Genomic DNA, 8,945 nt, shown 5'->3' on the forward strand with positions numbered 1-8,945 from the left:
TGACTAGCTAAGTAAGGAGAAATTAATCACCTGAAAGATAAATATCAGATCAGAACATTTCTGAGTAATAAGACTTCTTTGAAACATAACACAAACTTTGTAAACTTTCCTCCCCCAATGTTAGGAATACAGGTATAGTACTATTATATGTTGATAAAGGAAATATATGATGACAAAATGCTACTATGAATCCGGTATCACATTCAAATAAATGTATAGCTCATAATCACTATAGTTCTACATCTATTTGTACAATTATTATTACATGCCATGTATATAGGAGATATATTACTCATTTCAGAAAAAAAACAAGATTTATTATACCAAATCATGTTGCATATTTTATACGCTAAATAAAGAACATACTAAAGACATTTTTTGAACATATGGATTTGCAAATCCATTGCAAATAATTCATTGACCTCTCAGGAAACCCCACAATGCATTGGGGGCTGAATTCTTTGGACATGGTGATTCCATTATGCCTTTAACATGAAAATATTTTTAAAATCTATAAAAGAGTCAGGAAGAAGACATGTAGGATTGGCAACCTAGAAATCTGAGATATGTTCTTAACTCAGCCACTCACCAGTTGAGTTGCTTTGGACATACCACTTCTCTTCTCAGTTTCCACATATGTAAAAGGAAGGTGTTGATTAAAATAATCTCTAAAGTATGATATGATGTTGTTTAACTCAAAATATTTCTTCATCTCTCTGTTACAATGATTTATAGATGTCTAGAGACAACGTTAAGTCTCAGTCAATGTGAGCAAAAAATTAGTGCCTGACAATTAGGCAAACCAAAACACAAATGCAAAGCTCTGACTTCAAGAAGCTTAGATACAACATGTATAGGAATAAGTAAATACAATTTAATTTCAAGAGAAAGAGGGTGCTAATGACCAGAGAAGTCTTGTGTAGGAGATAGATTTGTAATCATACTTTGAAAGAAAAAGAGGAATTCTATAAAACTGAGGGGAGAAGAGAGTGCATTTCAGATGTGAGGACCACATGTTCAAAGGCAAAGATGGAATGTCATGTATGAAGAACAGCTTTCAGACCAGTTTGATTAGAATAGAAAGTATAGGAAGAAAAGTAGCACAAAGTAAGATTGAAAAGACAGGTGGGAACCAGATTGTGGAAGGCTATAAATGTCAGGCTGGGGTTTTGTATTTTGTCCCAGAGCAGGGAATCTTAGCCTTGACTCCATGAATTTGTTTTGTTATTGTTTTGTTAAGTGAATATAAATGGTTTTCATTGTAATACTATGTATTTTATACATTAAAAAATTCTGAGAAGAGATCCAAAAGTTACACTGGATTGCCAAAGGGATCCATGATAAAAAAAAAAAAAAAAAATTAACAACCCCTGTTCTAGAAGAAGGGACCCAATGAAAATATGACTTTAATGTATGCATTTAAAATATGTATTTTCCAAAAATATCCTACTGAGCATAACCCATTTCCATATTAAGAATAGAGTAGTTAACATAGTAAATGACTAAATCAAATTCAAAAAGGTCATGCTGAACTAAAGTATTAAAGATAATTAATTAAATATTAAATAATATAATACTTCATAGATTTAGATAGATTACAATAAAATTTTTACAATCCACTTTATAAGTACATGAAGTCTAGAAATTTATTTATAACTTAAATACTTTATAATTGTATAAAACATGGAAGGCATATATAAATAACAGTTTGTCTGAATAGTATCTGGGACTGAAGTAGATGGTCTACATATTTGGAATGAGCCATCAGAATGATGTAAGAGCCCTGAAAGCTGAAGTCATCTACTATTGGCTATATTGATCCAACCATGTTTCATGTTCCAGAAATGATGAGAGTTCCAGTGTACTCTGTCCAGGTCAGACTACATCTGGTATATTATTTTCATTTCTGAGTACTGTATTTTAGGACACACAGAGATAAATTTGAAAGGTTCTGTAGTGACTTTGAAGTCTTACCCTATGAAGACTGCTTGAAGAAATTTTGGGTATTAGTCTAAATAAGTGGTTGGTTAAGGAGGAGCCATGATAACTGTCTTTAAGTCCTTGAAGACCTATGATGTGTAAGAGGGATTAGCCATATTCTATTTGTTGCCAGAGGGTAGAAATATAATGACAGCAAATGGAAGTTACAAAATGGTCTATTTAAACTTCATGTAAAGATTTTTTTTCTGATTTTTAAGAATCAGAATTGTCCAAGAATACAATTCCAAGGGATAGATCCATTAACTACTCCTGAGGGAAGTTTTCAAGCCAAGGTTAGATAATCAATTGTCAGATCTGGTGTAAAACGAATTCCAGTTCAAATAATAGTTGAGTGAGATGGTCACTGAGGTACCTTTTAACTGTGAGATTGGCTAAAACTAACTAACTAATCCTTATGTCTATGTGAGTCAAATAATTCCTTCCCCCAAATGAATGTAACTTGTTATACATGACTGGAATGCATGTATGAGAAGCCAATTTGACACTCTTAGCAAGAGAGCATATTTTTCTCTCTTGAAGTAGGCCTACAGGTGGGGAAAAAATGAAACTGTCAACCATTGCCTTCAAAGGACTGACTTCAGGCTATAAATCAATCAAGACTGATTATCCATATTGAAAGTCGCAATATTATAATTTATTTGCCTTAAAGAAGCACAGCTTTTAAGTTTTAGAAAAATTAATTTTTCCCCATGAGCATCTTACCTCTTTAATGTGACATAATCCATTTGAAAAAAAGGGAAGAAAAAAAAAAAAAGTTAAGTTGCCCAAAATGTGACATGCTTAAGGCCAAGAATTTTGTGTGGATGCATAATTATCTCTGTTATAAGAAAAAACCTATCATATACATTTATCTTGAAATCCTAAACTCTTATGAAGGCTCTCTGAAAAGTCATAAACTCTCAACTACTGAATTTTCTTTCTCAATACAATGCTATGAAAATAAAGATAAAGACTTTCTGCAGATCCCCAATGAAGCATTTCAATTCAATTCTATAATTGATTTGACTTTTATTTTGTTTTGATTTTTCTCCCTCAGAAGAATTAAAGCTCCTTGAGGGCAAGGACTAATTCTTTTATTTTTATATGCTTCAAATTTATTCTTTAAATTAGTGACTTTTTGATAGTCTAGTAGGTACCAATTATAATGCTAGATAGTGGGTTTAAGAAGACAAAGATTGTCCTCAAGGAGCTTGTGTTCTACTAGGGTAGAACAACATGCCCACAGAGAGGTTATTACAAAATATATGTAAAGTGAAAACAAAGTAGTTGCAGGGGAAAATGGAAATACATGCTTAGATTGGAAGCAGAGGGAGAGGCACAAACCAAGAAAGTTTTCCTATAAGAGGGGGCACTTGACTGGAACCTTAAAACAAGCTAGGAATTTCAAGAGGTAAAGTTAAGTATAGAGAAAATCCTAGGCATGGAAATAGCTTGGACAGAATTATGTGCCTTTTTTTATCTCCACATCTCTCACCTGACTCTTTCTCTGTAACCACATAACCATAGCCCTATTTTAGGGCCTTATCACTTCAGGACAAGCACATACTTACTGTGAATCAATCTAGTTGGTATATACTTAGAGTAATATGCTAATGTTATGTTCTGCAATTACATATGTTCAGTGTGATGTAGTGATGTAATTGTACTGGAGTATTTAAAAGAAGTCTCAGACACAGAAGATCTCTCTCTCAGCCACATACACAAAAGAAGACACCAGATTCCAGACTCCATCTTTGACCAGTCAGGTGGCCCTCCTGCCTTCTTCCCTCCTCCACTAAGACCAAGGACTCCGGCTAATCCTGAGGTCCTCCAGAGAGCTAGTCCGGACTTTACATTTAATTGTTATGGTGCCCTTCAAAGCTCAACTTAAGTGTTTCCTCCTTCTCTGTACCACCACCACAAAATACATCTTTGTTTACTTTATATAAAGGTTGTACTTATGTATTTGTGTATATATTATTTTCTCTTGGTATAATATAAGTTCCTTGAGGGTGGAAACTATCTATTTTTATTAACTTATTTAAAATAACAACAACAACAAAACTTAATATTCCTAAGCTTCTTTTTTTACATTTCATTCTCACAACAATTTTATGGAGTCAGACAGAATTTTAAAAATGAAACATTAAAACATAGAGGTAAAGAGAACATGGGGATGTGACCTTTATTGACTCACTGTGTCTCTCTGGAGGATTAAAGAGTTGATTTCTAGGGTCCTTGCTAATCTAACACTTTGAGACTTGACCATATTCACATGTCTTTTTGTGAAAGCCCCATTTCATGTCCCCTATCTTCCTGCCCAATATTCTTTGCACTGACACGTTGTCTATATCCTCATTGCTTCATTAAACAAAAGATTGGGTAAATATATGGCCCCTTGCAGATGAACTTGATTGAAAAAGTTGGCTACAGCTGGGGTCTTACGTCTCTACTATTCATTGTTTTATCAATTATAGAAATTAGTATTAGTAGCACTGGACATTTATGTAAAACACCATGTCCAAAATGGCCAGAGAACTTGGCTTTGTGGGAAACACAATGCCAAGTTTTCCAACATACCATTAGAACTATGTTTTATCCACTTAATCTACAACATAAATCTATTGGAAGGAGCAAGGCTTTGCAACTTAATGATTAACCTTGATTTTGAATAGGCAAAGGCTAAAGACGTGAATTCTTTGTTTCTCTCTTGGGTGCAAGAGAAGCTCTGTAGTTAAAAATAGGAGGTACAAAATGAGTTTCTAGTCCAATTGAGTCCAAAAGCAAAGGGGCTATGAAATAGAGCTTCCTCCCCTGCCCAGCCCCCACCTCGTGCTGTGCACTTACTGTATCCGGAGTATATGAAGCAGGAAAAAAAACAGACCTGTTTCCAACCATCCAAACAGGAAGACCAAAACCCCAGGCCCCTATGGGAAGTCCAATAGTTCAAAAACTTTCTAATAAAATCCATTTAAACACTTCTTTTAAAGGTACAGGCTTTCCATTTCAGTGTCTCTCTGTGAAGGTTGTAACAACTTGCATTTAATTTTAAATGACATCTTAAAAACTTCTCTACTAGGTATTATTGTCATAGTCAAGATTGTTATCGTTATATTTAGCCATTGCTAGTGAAATTAAGTGATACATAGTTGAGCATTTTAAGGGTGGAAAATCAATTTAAACATCTGTCCCTCTGACAGGGATTCAAATATCTCAGCATGCCTGAGAGAACATACTGACTTTGGGAAAATAGAATGTTGTGGAGCTTCAGACAGCTGACCTGGGAATTTGAATTTTAATTCTAACTTATTCTCAAAGGTTTCACTTCAAGCAATTCTTTCCAAAATTAGCCTATGCTGCAAAAGAATAAATACTCCCATATAGTAAACTCAGAATTAAGAACAGGCCCCAAATTTGACTCAATTTTGGAAGAAGAAAGGATTAAATTGTCAAAGAGAAGAGATGGGACTTGAAACAACTTCCAAGTCAACCATCAGAAACACTAATAATAACCATCAGAAATACTTATTAGGTATCTATTTTATATGTAGTATGCATATAAAAGTCAAAAGCGGTAACCAGGTGGGGCCATGGATAGAGCAGGGCAGGAAAATCTGAGTTCAAATGTGACTTTGGCATGTTGGACTACTAAAAATTTAAAAGCTTAAGTAAGCTATATAATTCCTCTCATAAAAACTTATTCAGGAACACTACTGTTCACCCAGGTAAAAGTAAGTCCACAAGGTAGGGGACCTGAGAAAGGTTGAAACTTATAAGTGGCCCCCAAACTAGTTCACAAGAACATTTTCTTGGAGCCTCAGTAGCTTTGCTAGAGTGCCCTGATCATGCTTTTCTACAGAGACCACAGTTAGGTCTAAGACCACTCCACTTGGGGACAAAGCTAACTCTAATTGCACTGAGACTGCTCACGGTATCTTGTCTCACAAGAGCTCCAGCTGGGGTGGTGGGAGTGCAAGGGAAAAGTTAAACTGTCCTACTTGCAACCATATCCTGGCCTACAACATTACACATTGGCAGGAGAAAACAGGGAAGGCCTCCAGAATATTGGGCATCCTTTGCGATGGATCCTTGAGAAGACACAGATCAAAATTACACAAGATAGGTAGACATGGATGTTATAATGGCATCATTGAAGAGAATTCCTAAAATAAAGAGATCATAAATCAATTTGAGTATTTTAGTATATTGGTAATAATACTAATTGTTTCTAAATAGTAGAGCCAGCATGCATATTATAAATATTATAGAGAATTGGAAACACAAAAATTTATCTTTCTGGGTTCAACTCTTCTCTATGACATATAAGTAATTATGACCTGTAAGTAAGTGCTTCTAAGCAAATCTATCATTATCCTCAAAGAATTCTCCTAGAATATAGGTTCCAGACAGCTTATATACCTGCATCAATGGAAAAAGTATCTTTTCTGAACTTTTCCACATTAATGACATCAAGGATCTGAATTCTGCCCCCACCTTTTTTTTTTTTTTCATTTTTTTCCCCTAAAAATAAAACAAAACAAAAATCTTGTTGATTTAATTAAATTATGGAAATTCTGGGACTATTCACTTTTTTTTCCATTTTAAAAGGCATTCATGCTAAACTTGATGTTATTTACAAACATGGTTGGTAGCTCTATTCTTGTAATTAAGAAGAACTGAATTCAAATGTAGCCTCAGGCTCATAATATTTGGATTACACTACATTAAGTCCCTGCCTCAGTTTCCTTGATTAAAAAATGGCATTTAATTCTCAGGGTTGTTATGAGGATTACATGATATAAATTTTGTAAGGGCTTATCAGAGTGTCTGAAAGATTAGACACTTAATGCATGCTTATTTCTTCTTTCATTGGGACCATCTGAATCTGCTATTTACACAATCTACTCTCATATCCCACTATCCTTTTTTTTTTTTTTTTTTTTTTTTTTTAGTGCTGGAACTGGATTTTCTGACATTCTATAAAGGTTTTTCTTTTCAACCAATATTATTTTTCTTAGTCTTCTCACCAGTGAGCTTTACTTACATAAGAGTTTTCGATTCACACTGTGAATAGTCAAGATTCATTCAGGATGCAGATATTTGTATCCAGCCTCCAATGTCCAGCTCCCATGAAGAGTTATGTTGATTGTCTTGAATTTTTTAGGCCTTCATGAAACATTCAAAGTTGATCTATAAATTAGTCTGCTGTACTACTTATAAACTAAAAAGCAGTTGCTTATTACTAGGGCAGCTGGAATAACATATACAAAGCTGAGAAGTATCTGGTGGAATACTGAGTTCTTATGAAAAGGAGTGTTTACTAAGGAGCCTATTTTGGAGACAATGGATAATATAACACCTAAGATGTTTATATGAGGATACAACTGGAGTTTCTACTTTACTATCAGTGGAGGTTGGAAATGGATCTTAGCTTGTAGGGAGAGATTCCTACAGAAATAAGATACAAAAAGTGACCTAAAATAATCTGGGAGAAGATCTGTAGTTATCCTACATGAAAAGTTCTGGCTGGCATGGGAATCAAACTAGGAAGGAAGTGTGCCATTTTGGTGAGTGTATCAAGATTTTCAAATGAGGAAAACAGCCATTAATGGCATTGGCCCTAAAGAGGGCCTTATACACTCCATTCCCCTTGAATGAATGGGGGTTTTGTTATTTGTTGGTTTGTTTTTGGGTGTTTATAGACTTGTCCTGCTAACTCGAGTCAGTGAGGTTATATAGTAGATATGATGTTAGATATGGAGTGGAAAAATCTAAGTTTGAATTCTTCCTCCAAAACTTACTAGCTGTGACATTGAGCAAGCTACTTAATGTGTTTTACATTTAATTTCTTCATCTGTTCAGTGAAGAGTTGTTGTAGGTATCAAATGAGACAATGTAAGTTAAAGCACTTTGTAAATTTAAAAGTTTACTATGAATTTTAGTAGTATTATATTGTTGTTTTGGAGAAACTTATCCTTGAAGGAAAGAAAATGATTCATGTAAGATACTCTTGTGATACTTGTGAGGGTCTGATGGTCATGGCTTTCCATCATGTTTCTGCTTGGATTTCCTCATGTTGTTTAAATTATTAGAGAAGTCTTTTGTACCTTACTGTCTGAGGAGACAAAAGCATGGCACATTTTAGCAGTAAAAAATCTGTATCACAAAGTCAGAGACAGCTGCATCCTTGAAAACATCTTGAGTCATTCCTTGTTCTCTCAAGTATGCCTGAGTCATAGAGTACTGACAGAAATCAAGAGATACTGATAACTCATCAGGGAACATGGTGATAAATTACATGGTATCCTAAGATCCTGGGCATCAGAAAGGATTTCAGGAAGCCTATGGTTTTCCCAGAACACTCTTTGATCCTGGTATAGTCATTGGTCTCAATATATTAGGGAATGTCAATCCAGACTAGTAACCACCAAAAATCATGTATATCTATGATATGGTCTCATAGTAGCCAAAGTGGCTTAAAGACTCTGATATGGTCAAAACACTTTTGTATGGTATTCCTGATTAGAAAGTAGGAGTGGGAAGAGGGAGGAGTGTGTGATACAACGTCAAGGGCTATGAATTTAAATTTGTGGGAAATGAGTCAAAACCTGCAGCTTCTACTGATACGACTATTGCCTTAGACAAGATGCTAAATCTTTCTTGGAATTAATTTCCTCATTTATACAATGAGGGGGTCAAATGAAAAAACCTCTAAGACCCTTTTCAGCTTTAGATCTAGATTTATTTTACAAATAAGTGTAAAATAACTTGTTTTGATAAGACTCTCTTCCATTTCATGCTTTTGATCACATGGAGAGACCATGTCATATTTGTGCAGTAATCTCCTCTTTCAGAAGTCATTTTAGTTTAGAGTCTTATGATCTTATATCCTTATCTTATCCTATCCTAATATAATGGTTTCCTAATTTTGCTCTCCCTTCTTTTGCTTTTTCTCTTTCTAATTC

The 8,945-nt window shown here is 34.5% G+C and overlaps 1 long non-coding RNA gene across 6 annotated transcripts in view; it reads right to left on the reverse strand.

The window, feature by feature from the left end:
• Positions 1-1,594: 1,594 nt before the first annotated feature.
• Positions 1,595-8,945, reverse strand: part of LOC141551361 (uncharacterized) — a 50,199-nt gene continuing 42,848 nt past the window's right edge. For all 6 annotated transcript variants that reach the window (XR_012484841.1, XR_012484840.1, XR_012484838.1 and 3 more), the window contains exons 4-5: positions 7,025-7,146; positions 1,595-6,143 (exon numbers count right to left, since the gene is read on the reverse strand). This is a non-coding gene — a long non-coding RNA (uncharacterized LOC141551361). The remainder of the gene's footprint in view (positions 6,144-7,024; positions 7,147-8,945) is intronic.

The sequence above is a fragment of the Sminthopsis crassicaudata genome, chromosome 1 (assembly GCF_048593235.1).
Source record: "Sminthopsis crassicaudata isolate SCR6 chromosome 1, ASM4859323v1, whole genome shotgun sequence".
Classification (NCBI taxonomy): Eukaryota; Metazoa; Chordata; class Mammalia; order Dasyuromorphia; family Dasyuridae; genus Sminthopsis; species Sminthopsis crassicaudata.